General features: G+C 48.0%; 1 protein-coding gene across 2 annotated transcripts in view; it reads right to left on the reverse strand.

Moving 5' to 3' along the window:
* Window positions 1–20613, reverse strand: part of INO80 (INO80 complex ATPase subunit) — a 362932-nt gene that overhangs the window by 193242 nt on the left and 149077 nt on the right. The window lies entirely within an intron of this gene.

A 20613-nucleotide genomic window follows, 5' to 3' on the forward strand; every position in this document is an offset into this window, starting at 1 on the left:
ACATTGATGGATCGTGATGTGGCTCTGGTAAGTATTAGGGGTAGCTGGGGGGACTGCTGCACACAGTAGGTTTTTTACCATCATGCATAGAATACATGAAGTTAAAAAACCTTGAGTCTTTACAACCATTTTAAGAACTAAACTCTCTCAATCAACAATAAATATGTTTAATCCTTATGCTCCCGAACATTAGTAAATAGATAGGAAGGTATATTATATTCATTTGTTTTAAACTTTATTTTTTTAGTTGCTTCCTGTTTTCTGGCCAGGGCTTACAGTGTTTGTGGGCATTTTTTCTTTTTCTTTTATCTGGAGGAAGGGCTTTCTCAGCTAAGCACATCCTCTTGCCTGCATGCCTAAACTAAGGGCAGATGAATATCAGGAAATTAATGCTACATAAATTATCTGCCCTTAATCAAGATGGCTGTGGCCAGAAAAGCTAGGGGAGGTACTTTCAAAGCGATTTATCATGAAAATGAAACATGGCGACATAGATGATCTGTGGATATCTGTGTTAAAAAAAAATATATTTGCAAAAATGAGTGAATGCAACAGAAAAATTCAGCCAGTTTCAAACTTCTCTTTTCATTTGATATGCTAAAAGATTGTTATGGAGCAAAAAATATAATAATGAATTTTGACTTACCTGGTAATTCCATATCTTGGGAGTACAGTGCAGGACACAGCCAGAGTATTCAAAGTTACAGGCTGGTACCTTCAGGTGATTGTATACTGGCAAAGCTTTTGAGAATATGTCCCCTGTGCGTTCCCCCTATAATCCTACCCCACACCACAAGTCCTATTTTCTTTTTTTAGCAAGCAATGCAGAGTAACACAGGAACAGAGGGGAGGGTGGTCTGTGTCCTGTATTGTACTCCAAAATATGAAATATACAGGCAAGTGCAAAATCTTTTAACCATAATTGCACAACGCAGGGCACAGGCTTGATGACTATAGACCCTGGGATATCCCAATGAATGAATGAGAAGGGATGGCAACAAAATGGCAATCAGAACTCTGCCAAAAGACCCAACAATAATAAGGGTCAATTGACTCAATTCAGAGTGTAACAGCCGAAAGCTGCATATGCAAAGGATTAGACGTTCACCTGGTAGAACTTGGAAAAAGTAAGAACAGAAGACCAGGTGGCAGCCTTACAAAGCTGGCAAACATATGCTTGAGGTTGGAATGCCAAGGAAACTCCTACCTATAAGAGTGAGCACATATTAGTGCAGGAGGTGCTTGATCCTTTAGGGCAGTGGTTATCAAAGTTCAAGGTGCAGAGGGCCTCGAATGTGGACCCTGATGTCTCCAAAGGGCCAAATATAATCTTTATTTAAAGTATTGCCACTGAAGACTTACTGGAGGAAATAGAGGAAGGAAATCAGAGACTGAAAACATGCTGTTAGGGACAGTCAGAGACTAAAGACTTGTTACATGAAACTTCGAGATACTACTGTTAATAAAAGCCCCTTCACAAATCAATAATCCCACTACTAACTGCAGGGCACAAAGAAGTGAGAGCTATATTTCCATTGAGATGAAAGCAGATAGCACCTTAGGAAGAAAGAACTGTCTTGGGCGCAAAACTACTTTGTCCTGAAAAATGAGGAATAGCTGCTTACAAGAAAGTCGCTAACTAAGAGAAATGTCTGACTGATGTGATAGCCACCAAAACAGCTACCTTGCTGGAGAGATCAACCAAAGCGAGTTCCCTGATGGGGTCAATGGTTTCTGCAGGGCAGAGAGAATAAAAGTGAGGTCTCAAGGAAGGAAGCACAGCGTGATCTAATGGTAGTTTGATCCACTAAACAACCTGAATAAAGATTTTTTACAAGGGAAAGCAGTGGATGCACTGCGCTGTCAATTAAAGCTCTGGAACCACCCCACAAGGCTGTAGAAGTGTCCCATAGGGTGCAGCTGAGATGACTAGAACAGAACTTAAATTTAAAGTGGTAGTAAACTCATTTTTTTGAACTTGTACCTACAGGTGGGCTTATAATGAGGCTTATCTGTAGGTACAGTGAATATCTCCTACAATTGCAATGTTTAGGAGATATTTTCACTGGATGCAGCCAATGACATCACTGGCACATGCGCTCTGAAGGTCCAGCATGCACAGGAGTGACATCATCAAAGCCCTAGCCACTCAAAACAGTTGGAGCCCGTGAACCCAGAAGAAAGACCGGGGGAAAATGGAAGCCCGGTCAGCGGTGACAGCGCACCTCTGGAGCAGTTCGTTCTAAGGTAAGTATTTCCTATTTTTTATTTCCTTTAAATGCCGCAGTTTACTACAACTTTAATGTAAACAAGGTTATGAAACTTGAAAATTATAACTTATAAGAGCATTTTTAAAACAAAGCTTTTGCTGTTTAGATGGATTATTTTTTTTCACAAATGTTCACATGACCAGAGAAGCACCAATGGGATCTGTGCAGCCCCAGGCAAATGAGCCAAACACACTGCACTGATGTGTGCAGGACACTTACAATCTGGGAATGAGATTCAGCCACATATTGACCATTGACTTGCAGAGGAACTTGAAAAAAAGGTTTAAAAAAGGTATTTACAATCATTACATTATATGTTTCACATATGTCAGAGCATGTATGCTTGGGTTTAGAAACACTTTAACCACTACCCACCCGTAGGACATCATATGACGTCCTGGACTTTGAGTGGCGATATCTGGATGATGTAACCCCCCCCCCCCCTCCGGTGCTTCTACCGGCTTGTCCGTGCGATCGATGAGCCGGAGAATGTATCAGCCAGTGGAGGCCATTCACCATAGAGCTGCCATGTTTTCAGCTGGAAAGGCTGAAAATTTCAGTCGTTCCAGTCTAGAGGAGGGACCCCAGATCTCTCTGTAAAGAGGACCGGTCATGCCCTAAGCCTATTAAAAGGAACGTTTACATTCCTTTGATCAAAAGTGATCAAAAAGAAAATAAAAAATAATAAATTTAAAGGGAAAGTAAAAAAAAAAATGTAAAGCCCCCCTGTTCCCGCACGTAGAAGTGAACACATACGTAAGTTACGCCCGCATATGTATACAACGTTCAAACCAAAGGTATCACCACAAACTTTAGAGTGAGAACAATAATTCTCATACAAGACCTCCTCTGTAACTCTAAACAGGTAACCTGTAAACATTTTTAAAATGAAGCCTAAGGAGATTTTTAAGTACCGAAGTGCGGTGCCATTTCACGAGTGTGTGCAATTTTAAAGCGTGACACATTCGATGTCTATTCACTCAGCGTAACATCATCTTACACATTATACAAAAAAAAAACAGGCAAAAAAAATTGTGTTTGAAAAATTGCATAAATACAGAGTGACATAAAAAGTTGCAACAACAACCATTTTATTCCGTAGGGTCTATGCTAAACAGCATATATAATGTTTAGGGGTTCTGAGTTATTTTCAAGCAAAAAAATGATGGTTTTTACATATAGGAGAGGAGTGCCAGGTTTGGCTTGGGCTGAAAGTAGTTAAGAGGGTATAAAGGAGTGCAAGTACCTTTGTGAATTCTCTCTAGAATCAAAAGGATAGGTCAAAAGGCAGTGCAACAAACTTGAAGTGTTTGTCTACTGAGAAGCGCAGAAAGCGTTTATGAGGTGGGTAAATGTGAAAATGCAGATGAGAGTCCTAGATGAATGACAGGTATTCCGCTAGTCTCAGAGGCCATAGCTGACCTCGCAGATTCCATACAAAACTTTGGAATTCAAAAATACTTGTTTAGGGATTTTAAGTCTAGAATAGAATAAATAACCCATTTTGGTACCATGAACGGGTTTGAATAGAAATCTTTGTACCTGACCTCCAGAGGTACTGAAACCACCACTCCTTGGGACAAGACTGAGCAGATTTTGGCTGGTTTGAGAGAAGAAAGCGGTGAAGGGGTAGAGTTTAATACTCTGTTTTGTACCACTCTGAAGACACAGATTAAATCCACAGGTCAGGGATGTCTGTGACCCAGAGATAGGCAAAATGTAACAGATGCTCCCCTTCATTTGGAAGTCCAAGTCGTGTGTTGAAAGGAGGGGCTGAATTTTGGCTTCAAATATGAGGCCTGAGCAGAGCATTAAGGTGTGCTTTGTTTTGAGAAGATAGAAGCCTCAGAGGAGAGAATTATAGAACCTTCCACTATGGAAGGAGGACCTTTTCTCCTGAAACGCCTTTGATCAATTTGTCAAGTACCTCACCAAAAAGACATGCGAGGCATCTTTTACAGATAGCTTCAGCTGTCAAGGCTTTTTAGCTACAACATTCTGCGCATAGGAAGAGAAATCAGAGCCATTCTAGACATTTGTGTCATAACTTGTTCTAGAGCATCAACACAAAACAGCAAAGTGAAGGCATGTACTAAGCACTGTCTTGTTGGTTGATCATTGTCCTAGTGCAATTAGCTGTTATTTGAAAAACAGAAATTGCAGCCATAGCTGGTTGCAGAGCTGGGCTTGCAAATGAAAGAGAGCCTTTAGGAGTATCTCAAACTTTCTGTCTTTGAGGGAAGAAATATTTTCTATTGGTATAGTAAGATACAACCTGCTTGAACGCATGCGTGTCCTTAAATTGTCAACACACTATATAAGGCCATCAACCAACCCTTCCTCTGTACAGCCCTCAAGGGGCAAAACCTTTGACAGTGAACTAGTTATCAAAATATACCTTTGATAATGAAAAGCATTCTCTGAACATCCCTGCTGAACGGCCAACCTCCTTTGTTCAAATCAGAGCAGGCCAGCCATCAGTGAAAAACACAGAATTCACAGATTCTTGGGATGGGACTGACCCAAAAATCATAAATTGCCCATTCTATTTGGTCAGCAATGTAATTTTAGACTTAGAAGGTCTCTCAGTACCCAAAGGGGCATGGCGAGGCAGGGGTGAATCAAGTGAGCATTTTTTATAGATCTTTTATAGATCAGAAGTGAGCATATTGCGTGAAGCTGTAACATCGGGTGTATAGGGGTGTGGGGGTGAGAAACCTTCCTCCATCTTTGGGTCCTTTTTGATCCCCTCAATGTTTGTGTCCTCTAGGGCAAAAAAAACGGAATTTTTGTAAAATCTTACCTGTAAAATTCCTTTCTCTGAGTCCTCCAAAAGTCGCCGCCTCTTCATATTCGTCACAATGGGGTAATTGACTTCCGCTTCATAGGAGTAGCTAGGCAGCAGAATATGTTAATATTAAAGCTTTTAACATATCCCACCCCCAGGGGGTGGTCCCCTCAGGCAATTACCTCCCTGCTTCCTGAATTCCTCTCCAGTTTCAGTAGAATAGCAGTAGAGTATACCAAAAAAAAACAAAAGAGGGGCGGGGGCGGCGACTGTCGGAGGACTCAGAGAAAGGAATTTTACAGGTAAGATTTTATAAAAATTCCGTTTTCTCTTACGTTCTCCGACAGTCGCCGCCTCTTCATATTCGTCACAATGGGGACGTCCCAAAGCAGTGTAAACATGAGGGGTGGGAAACGTAACCGCGCCTAAGGCAACGCAGCCTCCCATCAGAGAAAGGAACCTTACCAAAGGAAGGAAACCAGCTTGGCAGCATGAAAAAAACTTGCTCAACAGGAGCAACAACCCAGGAAAAAAGCAAACAACCTAGGGATAAAAAACATATCCCAAACAACCAGGGGTCCAAAGAAACAAGGGACCCTAAGGAACTGCCGCACTAAGAACCTCGCGGCCAAAGGAAGCATCTGCCGATGCCTGAACAACCACTTTGTAGAACTTCGAGAAGGTGTGAACGGACGACCAAGTCGCCGCCTTACACACCTGGGCCACAGAAGCCCGATGATGACAGGCCCAAGACGTACTCAGAGACCTGGTAGAATGCGTCTTCACAGGCACGGGGGGAACTGTCCCCTTCAGAGCATAGGCCTGTTTAATGGCCTGTCTGAGCCAATTGGCGATGGCGGAAGCCGACGCCGCCATCCCCTACCGAGGACCTTCCGGCAGAACAAACAAGGCATCCGTCTTGCGAAAAGATCCAGTCGACTTTAGGTAAACCCGAATCGCCCGAACAACATCCAAGAAGTGCAAATCCACCTCCTTTGGATGTTTAGGCCTCGCACAGAGCGAAGGCAAGACAATGTCCTCAATGAGGTGAAATTCTGAAATCCTCTTCGGAAGGAAGGAAGGGTTAGGTCGCAAGACCACCTTATCCAAGTGAACGACCAAATACGGAGACCTGCAGGACAGAGCAGCCAGCTCCGACACCCTGCGAGCCGAAGTGATCGCCGCCAAAAAGGCAACCTTTTTGGACAACAAAGACAACGAGATCTCCCTGAACTTTTCAAATCGAGCACGTTGTAATACGGACAGAACAAGGTTCAAGTCCCAAGGAGGCAGAGGCTCCCTCCTAGGAGGAACCAGGTGTCGCACCCCTTGAACAAAAGTGCTAACCAAGGAGTTAGATGCCACAGGACGCTGAAAAAGCACGGCCAGCTCAGAAATCTGACCCTTGATCGTAGCCAGCGCCAAACGCTGGTCAGCACCCGATTGAAGGAAGGCCAACACCCAAGACACCGAGTATGCGCGCGGGGAACACCCCCTGGACTCACACCAGGCAAAATAGGCCTTCCAAGTACGGTAATAGACCTTCCCCGAGGAAGACTTCCTCGCGTTGATCAAAGTGTGAATGACCTCAGGGGAGAGACCCCTATCCTTCAGGACCCTGGTTGCAACGGCCAGGCCGTCAAAGCCAGCAACTGTAAAGCAGGATGGAATATTGGTCCTTGAGGCAGAAGATCCTCTCGAAGAGGTAGACGCCATGGAGCGTCGATGACCAGATTTACGAGGTCCGCGTACCAGGACCGGCGAGGCCAGTCCGGCGCCACAAGTATCGCCGTGTGCGGTTCCGAGTTCAACCTGCTAAGGAACCTGGCCAGCAGTTGAATCGGTGGAAATGCATACATCAGTCGGTACTGATGCCACGGAGCTACCAACGCGTCTGACGCGTCTGCCCAAGGATCGCGCGTTCTTGTCACGAACCTTCTTACCTTGTTGTTCAGACGAGACAGGTCCACATCCGGAAGACCCCACTTCGCGCACAACATCTGGAATACATCCGGGTGAAGGGACCACTCTCCCTGGTCCAGAGACTGACGACTCAGAAAATCCGCCTGCCAGTTCTCCACCCCCGGAATGTGAACCGCCGTAATCGCCGGGACGTGCGTCTCGGCCCAAGACAGGATGTCGGCTACTTCCCGAGCCGCTCGGGCACTCCTGGTGCCCCCTTGGTGGTTGATGTAAGCCACCGCCGTGGCATTGTCCGTCTGCACCCGAACCGGACGGCCCTGCAGCCTGTCCGTCCAACGACGCAGGCAGAGATTTATCGCCCGCAATTCCAGAATGGTGATCGGGAGGGAGGACTCTCCCTCCGACCAACTCCCCTGGGCGGACAGAACACCCAGAACACCACCCCAGCCCGACAGGCTGGCATCCGTAGTGACGACCGTCCATAAGAGAGGAAGAAAGGACTTGCCCCCCGACGCGGTCAAGGACTGGAGCCACCACAGAAGACCCCTTCTGGCGCGAAGACCCAATGAAATCTGGAGATCCAGAGACTGTGGTCGCCCGTCCCACCTGGTCAGGATCTCCGCGTGGAGACCCCGCGTGTGAAACTGGGCGAAAGGAATCGCCTCGAAGGCCGAGACCATCAATCCAAACATCGCATGCACGTCCGGAGTGACGAGCACGGAGCGTCCCTGAGGGACCCGACTGCTTCCTGAAGAGTCCTGATTTTGTCGTCCGGTAGGAAGACCCTCGCCTGGACCGAGTCCAGAATCATTCCCAGGTAGGGAAGACGAACCGACGGACACAGTGTTGATTTTGAAAAATTTATCGTCCAACCGAACTCTTGCAGAGTCCGCATCGTGACAGACAGGTCCTTCGCCAGACCCTGGCTGGTCGTAGACCGAACCAGAATGCCGTCCAGATATCCTAGGACAGAGATGCCTTGGGCTCTCAACAAGGCCAACACCGGTGCAAGCACCTTGGTGAACACCCATGGAGCCGAAGCGAGACCAAAGGGTAGCGCCACGAATTGGTAAAGATCCTCCGCAATGGCGAATCGAAGGTACCTCTGGTGACCTTCGAAAATTGGAATATGAAGGTACGCATCCTTCAAGTCGATGGAGGCCATGTATTCCCCCGGAACCAGGGCAGCCACCACCGACCGCAGGGATTCCATGCGGAACTTGCGAACCCGCACAAAGCGGTTCAGAGCCTTTAAGTCCAGAATAGCAAACGTCCCCCCACCCCAGAACTGGGTGAGGGCACCCTTCAGGCCGCATTGTTCCGGGCAGTGGAGACAGACTGACCGGACTTTTGCTCACCCGTCCCCGGCTTCTTGTGGGAGCCTTGACCTTTGAAAGGCTTGCCCTTATAGTGTGACCGAAAGGCACGAAAAGACCCCTGAGAGGGCCGAAAGGAAGCATGCGTCTTACCCTGGGGAACCTTAGCCTTGTGGGTTTGTGGCAAGAGCGTGCTCTTACCACCCAAGATCCCTTTAATCAGGGCATCCAAGGGTTCGCCAAAAAGGCGAGATCCCGTAAACGGTAGATTAGCCAAGGTTTTGCGCGAAGATTGGTCCACAGACCAACATTTCAGCCAAATCAAGCGGCGTGACAACACCGCCACGCTGTGCACCCGTGCAGCCAACGGGACTAAATCCAAGTCCGCATCACACAAATACATGACACCCTGGTGGATTTGATCCACCATAGCCAGTGTCTCCTGTGATGCGGAGTCAGCTACCAGGACGCGCCGAAGCACCTGCGTCCAATCCGCGACAGCCTGAGCTGCCATAAGAGAGGCAAAAATAGCCTTTAGCATGGAGCCGGTAATCGAATAAGTAAGACGGGCAAGTGACTCCAGCCTCCTATCCGTGGCATCCCGGAACACCCGGGTATCCTCAGCCGGAATTGCAGTGGACTCATTCAAAACCGCCACTGCGTGATCCACTGGAGGCGGCACACACCAACGCTCATCAGTAGCGGGTGAGAAAGGATAACGCAGCCTGAACCTGCTTGGCACAGCAAAAGGTTTCTTAATATTGCGCCATTGTTCTCTAACAGCGCGCTGAAAATCCTCAGTGCAAGGAAAAACCTGCGAAGATGTGCGTCTTCGTTGCGTCCCACAAGAGGCCAAAGCAGTAGGAGCACAAGGCTCATCCTGTAAACGCAGTGTTTGTTTGATAGGAGCAACCAGGCTATCCATGAGTGCAAGCTCTTCAGACGAGCCAGGGGGAGAATTATCAACCCCTTCAATCTCAGCCTCCACCTCGGACCCCAAAAGGTCCAGGGACGAACGGGACCCCGATAAGGAAACCCTCGCTATAGCAGCCCCATCACCATCACCCTCTGAATCAGAGGAATTGAGACCCTGGGCCTTTTTGTGGATTGAGCAGCCACAAGCATGTGCACCTGAGCAGCAAGGTTAGCCACAACAGTAGCCAAATCACTCCCTTCGTGGGAGGCAGCAGCAGTCCCCTGGCCCCCCACCAAAGTGAGAGGAAATTTGCTTTCCCGAGAATCCATGCCCCCAACAAAAAAAGTGTGTTAACGAAAAAAGGGAGTACTGCCCCTTTAACAGCGAGGCGAGCGCAGCCCACCGCAACACAAGCACACACTGACCCCCACAGGGATAATACGGAAACTTAGGCAAGGAATACAGGGAGAAAGAAATTAAACCTGGAGAGACCACTTAGCTGCTGCACAGATCGCTGTAGCTCAGGAAAGGAAGTGATGCAATTGCAGATCGCTCCTATAAGCCTATTGAGGCTCCACAAAAATGGCCGCCGGTGAGGGACAAAAAGTAAAGACAGAGCATGCAGCGCTGACATGTGGCCCGAGCGATCGCCGCCAAAATGGCGGCGTTTGGCGCCAAAAGACCCCGCTCCTGTCTCATAAAGACGGCCAAGCACTGTAGTTATAATAAAAAATGGCGGACCGCCGTAGCGGCCGCCGCATGCATGCACCAACACATGTAATAACAGCATGCTTCATACATCACAGTCTGCCACATAAAAAAGGCGGGCCGCCGTAGTGGCCGCCGCATGTATGCACTAACATGTAATAAAAACATGCCCCCATACATATACAGCCTGTCACACATATCTTCATACCAGTAACACTGAGCAGTGTACAGCAGCCCCCCTCCTTGCAGCCCACAGCAGCATTAGGTCAGACAGGGAGCCCAGCAGTATGAACAGGCATGCAGGTTACACAGTCCCAGACTAACACCCACCACATAGACAGGTCCCCACAGAAAAGTACACTTACCTCCATGCATGGCGTGGGGAACCCGCACAGGCGAACAAGCCACTGCACATGTGACAGGGAGAGTCGCATCCAGGACGCAGAAAAAACTGGGGTTGAGAAACCGCACAGCGTCCAGTGAGGTAGCCACCTCACCATAGCATCCCTGCAGCGAACAGGGATGGGTCGATCATTGTGCCAGGAGCATTACCTGACTGAACGCTCGAAGGCAGGCTGGGAAGCCACTGACCCACAACCTGCGACCAGGGGGATCAGCCCGAGACCCAGCCCGCATGATCCTCTTCATCAGAAGACTAACTAAAGCTGACAAAAAGAAACAGCTAAGTAAAGAGAGAAAAAACTCAAATAAAAACCAAAAAAGGAAAGAAAGGCTGAGACAGAATGTCCCAGCACAGAAACCTCCAGCCACTCCTGACAAGCTAGACAATGAAACTGGAGAGGAATTCAGGAAGCAGGGAGGTAATTCCCTTCTTCTTCTTCTTCTTCTTCTAGACCCTTGGGCTTATGGCTTATGCTGCTCTCTTCAGGAGTAGGACTAGGGGGAAACAATTTTGGCTACGCCCCTGAGGCAGTCCCATGGGGTATACCATCACTTCCTGCTATAGGACTTATGTTTGTAACACGCAGGGTCAGAAGAACACATAACTCAAACCAACAGAGGGGAGGGTGCTGTGTCTGTCAGTAAACCTCTGAGAAAATAATTTTACGATAAGTCAAAAATCCAGTTTTCTCTTACGTTCACTGACGGACACAGCTCCATGTCTTCTAGACCCTTGGGATGTCCCAAAGCTGTATTGACATGAGGAGTGGGAAAAACACAGCAACCAGGTAAAAACAGGAGATCAACCAGGAACAACTGGAGCTCAACACCAGGAAAATAACACACCCACAAGAGGCCGGAGCCTCTGCAACAGTAGCCTGCAAAACTTTGCGGCCAAAAGCAGCATCCGAAGATGCAAGCACATCCACCTTAAAAAAAAACGTTGTAAATGTGTGTACAGACGACTACGTAGCCGCCTTGCACACTTAAACCACTGACACCTGATGAGGGATTTACAAGGAAAGGAGGAACCTGACCCTTAATAGAATAGGCCTGCACCACTGTTTAGCTAATCCATCTGGAAATGGTCACAGCAGATGAGGCCTGCCCCTTACAAGGTCCATCTGTAAGAACAAAGAATCGGATTTCCGAATCGACTCAGTCACCACCAGGTACACCCGAATTACCCTGACTACATTCAAGGAATGTAAAGCAAATTCTTTAGGATGTTTTGGTTTAGGACATAAGGACTGGGAACAAAAGATCTTCATTCAAATGAAACCCCAAGACAACCTTAGGAAGGAATGGATGACAGGGTCTTAACACCACTTTGTCCCTGTGAACCACCAGGTAAGGTGACTGACAGGACAACGCAGGCAACTCCAACACCCTACGCGCAGAAGTAATAGCAACCAAAAAGGCCACATTCTGCAACAGAGTGAGCAAAGGAAGTTCACAAATGTTTTCAAAAGGAGGCTTTTGAAGCACTGACAGTACCAAGTTTAGATACCACGGAGGTACCAGGGATCACAACGAAGTAGCCAGATGGCGAACTCTCTGCACAAAAGTGAGAATCAAGGACTTCGCTGCCAACTGCCTTTGGAAAAATATGGCCAAAGCGGAAATCTGGCCCTTAATGGTGCCCAGAGCCAAACGTGGATCTAAACCTAGTTGTAGAAACTCCAACAGGCGAGACACAGAAAAGAACAGGGAGAAACCCCCGGGACTCACACCAAGTAATGTACGCCTTCCAAACTCTATGACAAACCTTCCTGGAAGTAGATTTCTTATCTTTCAACAGCGTAGGAATCACCGACTCCAACAGCCCTCTGTTCTTCAACACCTGGCTTTCAATAGCCAAGCCGTTAAAATCAGCAACTGTAAAGCAGGATGGAAGATTGGTCCCTGAGACAGGGGGACCTTCCCTGAGAGGAAGTTTCCAAGGAACGTGTGCTACCAGCCTTACCAGGCCTGCGTACCAAGACCAGCGAGGCCAGTCTGGTGACATCAGAATGACTGGAATCCCTTTTACCTCAATTCTGCTTAGCAGTCTCAACAGAGGTTGTATTGGAGGAAAGGTGTAAATCAGATAATACTGACCCCAAGGAGCTACCAGGGCATCTGTGGCGTCGGCCAGAGGATCCCAAGACTGACACAAACCTGCACACCTTCTTGTTGAGATGGGAAACCAATAGGTCCACTTCAGGAGTCACCCACTGGAGACACAGTTGATGAAACCCCTCCAGATGGGGCGTGATTTCCGCGTGGAGCTGTGAGGAAGCAACTGGTGAGAGCTCCGCTGTAGGTACTTCTATTTGCTCCATTTGCGACTCTATTTCCAGCCCTAACTACACTGATCACGATGGGTAAGCGAACGGGCAAATACCTGCCCGCTAAAAATTCCTCTTCGGGCTCTATGAAGAGGTTTCTGGCTGCTGTATCAGAAGGTCTCATAGAAGAGGGAGAAACAGACCCCTCTCTGCGTGGCGCTGGCTCCGCCTCCTGACATAGGCCTGTGTCTCGCCACAGCTCCCCAGCCTTGTCTATCAGACAGGGATGGTTCTCGCCACGCCAGTCCGAAGTGGCTTCTCTGGTCAGCGGATTACCAACAAAAACAGAACTGGTGTCAATGCTACACAGCTTGGAAAGGGCAATAAAGAAGGAGGTTTCTGCTGTCCGGTCAGATCTGTCACAACTTTTAGTCCAGGTGGAGGAATCGGAACAGCGGTTAGATCTACACGCTCAAGCCGTTAAGGATATACAGGTCCGTACAAGAAGCCTAACTATTGCCCATAGAATGGCTCTAAATAAGATAGAGGACCAAGAAAATCGCAATTGGAGAAATAATATCCGAATTCGGGGTCTTCCGGAGGCAACTAGGGATGATGATCTCCCTGCTACCATCAGAGCAATCTTTAATAGCCTACTCGGCAACCCAGCAGACCATCAGCTGAAACTAGACCGAGTGCACCGAGCCCTGCGCCCACGTAATCTCTCCACTGAAGCACTGAGGGATGTTATCTGTTGGGTGCACTACTTTGAAGAGAAGGAGATGATCATGAAGAAAACCAGGGAGAAAACTACTTTAGATTTTGATGGTGCTACTCTATCTTTCTTCCCTGATCTTGCGAAGGAGATGCTAGACAGATCCTGGGCCCTGAGGCCTTTTACTGAGAAGCTCCGTTCCAATGCTATCGGCTACAGGATACCCTGCCGGCTAAGGGGGCCACATCCAAAGATGCATCACAAATGTACTGTAGGCCTTGGATCAACTGATTCACCAGCTCAGGAGGGTGTTGATCCCCTTCCAGATCCTGGTGTAAAATTTTTGCCCATTCTGTTAAAGTCTGGGATACCAAGGTGATGGCAAACACCGGTCTCCACATTGAACCTGCCACGGTGAAAAGGTAATGGACCAGAGCCTCAGCACTTGTCCACAGGATCCTTAAAGGATGGAGAACCCTCCACCGGCAAAAGTGTGGCCTTATTTAGCCTAGAAACCTGAGAGTCCACCGACGGTGGAACCGTTTGTTTCTTCAGGAGAGACTACTCAAAGGGATATCTCCTAGCAAAATGCTTAGGTATTCCAACTATACATTTTGGCAAACCCACTGACTAGTGACAACCTCATCAAAATAGGCAGGAAAAGGAAACGCCTTTGCACCATGGAAGACTTGTTGGTGCCAAACTGCACCAACGTCACTAACTCAGCATTAGCTGAGTCCTCCAACTTTAACGTTTCCCGCACTGACACAATAAATGCCTCCACCAGCGCTTTTTCATGCATGGCTGCAGAGGAGGAAGATTCGTCCTCACTGGGTGCGTGGACGCAGACCCAGTGGGCTGACTCTCGTCTGCGGTGGCCAAATCCCCCTCAGACTCTGAGGAGACAGAGGATACAGGTGAAGGCAGGAGGCACTTTTTGGCAGGCAGCCTTTGCAGGGCCATATCAACCTTTCATATAAGTGATTGCAGGGCCGCCCTCATGGCTGCCAGGGCAGACTGAGACCCAGAGGGTCCCGTGGCTTCAAGGAGTGGGTCAGGTGGTGATACACGCTCCAGAGGCTCCATGGTTAATTAGAGCCGCACTGTGCACAAAAAAAAGTTTATTTATTTAATTTTTAAAAGAACCCCCCCCCGCACACTGCTTGGAGCACCAAAAGAACCAGCGCTCCCACGGCACTGTATATAGCAGATGAAGGATCGTACACCCACTAGAACTCACCACCCCAGAGCTGGAGATCGCCAAACAGCCTGCCCCACTGCGATCAAAGAGGAAGCGCCGACACTGACACTAGAGGCCCACCGCAGCAACGGGACCGGACTATAAGAAAATGCTCGCCGCTATTTTCAATGGGAAACCCAAAATATGGCCGCTGGACTACACAAACATGGCCGCCAAGGCCAGAGAACACAATGACGGCGCCATGCAGCAGTGCGCGGGACCCAGGACCCCACTGGACCCTAGGGAAATAAGAATCCAACAGGAGGGAACGAACCAGGGACCGGGACCCCCCCCCCCCCCCGCAGCACCAAAGGTACAGGCACCCTCAAAGGGGGACCGTCAGTGACATACACCCCCCCCCGCCATACAGGCCCAGCACCAGTTCAGCCCCCCACCCCAAAAAACACCTGTTCCCCCCCAAAAGGGGGCTAAGGGGGAGGGAAAGGGGGCAGGTGAGGGCCACCAACGCAGGGAGACCCTGCTAGGGAGAGGGGGAAAATGTGAGGGGGGGGAAGGACACAGCGGGGGGCCTACCATCCCCAGGGAGGGCCCGCGACCACCCCTACAATTCCCAGAGAAAGAAGGGGGGACACTACTCACCACACCTTGGCATCAGCAATTCACTGCACCATCTTGGAATGGGGGTGCTATGACCCGAGGTACGCTGTAACTCCGATCGTGACTGCTGTCGTGACCAGGGCTATGCGACCTCACAAGGTATTTCACTTGCTGGCCAGCCCCTGTCCAGTGGGGCTATGTCGTGGCTAATCTAGTGTGGAGCTAATAGTTGGGTCACGCTTGCAGGCCAGACTGGGAAGACCATAAGGATCTAGGATATCCAGTGCGTTGCCCAGTCCGGCTGTTGATTTTAGCTCACACTGGAACAAAAATAATAAAGAAAAGCGAAAAAAATTCAATCTAAATAGGAAAAAATGCCAGGCCCACAGATCCCAGCAAAGAGCCAGGTCCTTACTTCTGACTAGGCAGAAAAAAACAGAAGTCCTATAGCAGGAAGTGATGGTATACCCTCTGGGACTGCCTCAGGGGCGTAGCCAAAATTATTTCCACCTAGTTCTACTCCTGAAGAGAGAGCAGCATAAGCCAAAGGGTCTAGAAGACATGGATCTGGGTCCGTCAGTGAACGAAAGAGAAATGTCAGTTTCTTCTGACTAGGGCTTCAGCCCTAGTTAATGATGGCTCTATCAAAGCCATTTCTTGTCTGAGAAATTGTGACATAATTGCAGAAAAGTGTGCCTTAGTTAAATAGTTAGTAAGGTTGAATAAATACAACAGTCCATCCAGTTCAGCCTGTGTATGTTTGTGTGCCTATTTCACCACCATTCCAATATTCTTGTATATTGTTTTCTCTAAGAAACACATCCAAACGTTTTTGGAGATTGACACTTTCCACATCCTTACTGCTAGCAGTCTAAGGTTAAACCACTTCTTGTTCATCTTCATTGAGTGTCCACGTGTCTTATTAAGCAACAGGAGACCAAATAATTTCCTCCCTGTGCTAGGATCACCATTTAGATATTTGTATATTGTGATCATATCACAACATCATCATCCACATAAGCGATTTGTCTCTAGGGAGAATACACTCAATGTTTCGCTTATAATGACCTACGTAGAGGCAGTAATGAAAACCAGGCACAAGGGAACAGCAGCAGAACCAGGGGTGTCCAAACTATTGCCCTCCAGCTGTTCAGGAACTACAATTCCCATGAGGCATTGTAAATCTCTGGCATTCACTGACATAACTAGTCATGATGGGAAATGTAGTTCCTGAACAGCTGGAGGGCCATAGTTTGGACATAGCTGCTTAGACAAACATTTGCTCTGTCAAGGCCTGCAAAAACCCTCAAATCGTTCAGAGTGGTGATGCTTCCCTTCCACTGAAACATGACTTTTAGCAAAGGTCTCTACAGCTAATTCTAGCTCTATTTCAGGCATGCAACAAGTGGCCTAACCATACTATGTTCATGACATTAACTTAGAGAACATTCTAGAAACAGAGAACACTGAGGAAAAGTGGGAGTGCGAATTAGGGCTGAGTCCCGGAAAGGTTTTTGGTCGCAGCGATGCGGGCGGCTTGGTTCCTGCACGTCGCCCGCGAGTTACACAAACGCGGCAGCTGGTCCCTCTCCCCAGCTGCCTGTGTCAGTGCAGAGAGAGGGGACGAGCACTGAACCCGCCCCTCCCCCTTCCTGTGTTTTTCCATGTACACCCCGTCATCTTCATCCCCCCTGTCATCTTCCTACCATCCCGCCCCCGTCATCTTCATCCCCCCTGTCATCTTCCCACCATCCCACTCCCTGTCATCTTCATCCCCCTGTCATCTTCCCACCATCCCACCCCCTGTCATCTTCATCCCCACTGTCATCTTCCTACCATCCCACCCCGTCATCTTCATCCCCCGTCATCGTCCCACCATCCCACCCCGTCATCTTCCCACCCCCTGTCATCTTCACCCCCCATCAGCTTCCCACCATCCCACCCCCTGTCATCTTCATCCCCCCTGTCATCTTCTCACCATCCCACCCCCTGTCATCTTCTCACCATCCCACCCCCTGTCATCCTTATCCCCCCTGTTATCTTCTCACCATCCCACCCCCTGTCATCTTCATTCCCCCGTGTCATCTTCCCACCATCCCACCCCGTCATCTTCTCATCTTCATCCCCCCTGTCATCGTCATCCCCCTGTACCCCACTACCAGCTTCCTACCACCCAAGCCCCTTACATTTTCTGGTGCACATCATATATGATGGACGCAGGGACATTTTTGTCCTTCCAGTGAAACCACCAATGCAGGGAATTTCTTTTTTGGGGGGGGGGGGCAAGTAGCTGGTCTTGCCTAGGGCGCAAAATAGTCTGGCACCGGCCCTGCTATTTATTCATAGTTATTATAGGCATTATTGCTATCACAGGAGATTCATATTTGTGATAGATTAGCGCTGATTTATTTATTACACTCATTTTCTCTTATGTATGTGGTGACACTACAGAAAATTGGCTGCTAGTCAGATTTTATCACATCTTATCTTCTACTTTACATTCAGTACATCCTGTTTTATGGTTAGCGCTAGGGTTTTCTACCTTCATCTTCTTAAGAAGAGTTGTGGATAAGTGAAATACCAGTCCATTCTTCTTTTTTTTTTTTCCACCTTTCTTGGTTTATGTTCACCAGTAACACAACTCCTGTCCAAGGGTGACATTTCTTATTCACTGCACTATATTTATGAAGGAGCAGCATAGTCACCCTAGGACAGGAAGGGTGTTGAGACTACAAACCCCCCCCCTCCATAAAATGATTTGTAGTCTGCAGTCCACACAGAGAGCTCGGGAAGGGCCTGATAAAATTGTTAGGGTTTAAACACACTTAAATAAACAACCATATTAGTAATGCTACCATTATACTTGTGCAATTGGTTTTGGTCTGAATACAAATTAGGATTAATTTTTGGTTATTTGGAGATTCGGTTGTATCCGAATCTCCAAATGAAACTGTCCCACATAGTAACTAATTTAATTGAAATTTGTTAAATATCATTTTTTAATTTGTTTTCTACTGAATTCCAAATTTTCGGAACGATTAGAATACGGATTCTTTGTGTAAAATAAATGGTTTTAAGCAGCGTGCTAGGAAGTCGGCCACCGCGTCCTTAACAACTGATGACTTATCAACTGTTAACAGGCTTCCCACTGACAGCTAAAATGTAAACAAAATAATGCTGGCATTGGGGGGGGGGGGGGGGGGAACAAGTGTCTTAACAACCAGTTACTCCTAACACATTATTCAAAAAGGTCGGTCGATCACTTTTGATGGATCCGAATTCGAATCGTTTTGAAAATTTGGAATTCGTTAGATATTTAAATTAAAATTTATTGAAAACAAAACAAATTCCAAAACAACACTAAACAAATTTTGAAATGAAACAAAATTAGTAACATAATGTATATATCTGAAACTAAACACATTTTTCTGTTCTGCGCACTACGATAACCTGACATCTAATAAAGGTAGCTGTTTAACCACCTCCCACCCGGGCCATAGTACATATACGGCCGGGTGGGAGTCTCGTCCTTCTGAATGGACGTTCCGGAACGTCCATTCAGAAGGAGCGAGATCGCGCCGCCGCGAGCACGCGCAGCGGCGCGATCCCGATGTGCCTGTGTCCCTCGGACACAGCGCAACAAGATGCGTCAGGAGGGCCCTGTGATTGGCCCTCCTGATCACATGACGGCTGTGTCCAATCACAGCCGTCATGCAATGTAAATACAGCCGTTGTAACGGCTTCGATCTCTTCTCCTCCCTGACAGATCCTGTCAGGGAGGAGAAGAAGAGGATCGATACTGGAGCTGGGGTGATCAGTGAGTATTTCTAAGTACTCACTGATCACAGGGGGGGTCTGTGCTGGTAATCAGATGATTGATTACCAGTGCAGCCCTGGGGGGAGGGGATGCCACTAGAGCCACCAGGGATGACCACCAGGGATGCCCACCATGGCCACCAGGGATGGCAAACAGCCTGCCAGTAGTGCCCTCCTATCAGTGCTGCCCACCAATGCAATATATCAGTGCTGCCCACCAGTGCCCATTATTGCCATCCACCAGTGCTGCCCACCAGTGCCCATTATTGCCCACCAGTGCTGCCTATCAGTGCCCATCAGTGCCCCCCATCAGTGCCAATCAGTGCCGCCCATCAGTGCCAATCAGTGCCGCCCATCAGTGCCGATCAGTGCCACCTATCAGTGCCCACCAGTGCCCATCAGTGCCGCCGATCAGTGCCCATCAGTGCTGCCTATCAGTGCCCATCAGCGCTGCCTATCAGTGCCCACCAATGCTACATATCAGTGCTATCTATCAGTGCCACATATCAGTGTCCATCAGTGCTGCATATCATTGCTACCTATCAGTGCCCATCAGTGCTGCATATCAGTGCCACCCCATCAGTGCCACCCAATCAGTGTCTCCTCATCAGTGCCTGTCAGTGCGGCATCATCAGTGCAGGAAAAAACGTATATATTCACAAAATTTTATAACCTAAACAAAAAAACTTTTTTTTTTTTTCAAACTTTTCTGTCTTTTTTTATTTGTGCACCAAAAAAGAAAAAACCTGACAGTGATCAAATACCACCAAAAGAAAGCTCTATTTGTGGGGAAAAAATGACACAAATTTGGTTTAGGTACAATGTTGCATGACCGCGCAATTGTCATTCAAAATGCAACAGCGCTAAAACATGAAAATTGGTCTGGGAAGGAAGGGGGTTTAAGTGCCCAGTATTGAGGTAGTTAATATATAAATGTATATGAGTGTGTGCAGGAACATAGATGCGTGTATGCAAGTATACATGAAGCAATTTTCATCAACAGCAAATTGATTTATTTTAATCTCATACACTTAGAGCCGGTTCACACTGCCGCGACCATAAGTCGCCCCATGTCAGAGCGACTTTTTACCGCGACTTTACCACGACTTGTGAATTATTTTGCTTATATGACAGACGACTTTGTATTTGGCCAATCAGAATATGATGTGTTGTGACCTAATTCCCCGTTTGTTTTTTTTTACTCATTTCCTCATTGCCCACCAGTGCCACGTATCAGTGCCACGAATCAGTGTCCACCAGTGCCACGTATCAGTGTCCACCAGTGCCACGAATCAGTGTCCACCAGTCCCACGAATCAGTGTCCATCAGTGCCACGTATCAGTGCCACGAATCAGTGTCCACCAGTGCCACGAGTCAGTGTCCACCAGTGCCACGAATCAGTGCCACGTATCAGTGTCCCCAGTGCCACATATCAGTGCCACGTATCAGTGTCCACCAGTGCCACATATCAGTGCACCGTATCAGTGCCACGAATCAGTGTTCACCAGTGCCACATATCAGTGCCACAAATCAGTGTCCACCAGTGCCAAGAATCAGTGTCCACCAGTGCCACATATCAGTGCCCACCAGTGCCACATATCAGTGTCCACCAGTGCCACGAATCAGTGTCCACCAGTGCCACGAATCAGTGTCTACCAGTGCCACGAATCAGTGTCTACCAGTGCCACGAA

This window comes from Pelophylax lessonae (genome assembly GCF_965119305.1).
Source record: "Pelophylax lessonae genome assembly, chromosome: 13".
NCBI classification, from domain to species: domain Eukaryota; kingdom Metazoa; phylum Chordata; class Amphibia; order Anura; family Ranidae; genus Pelophylax; species Pelophylax lessonae.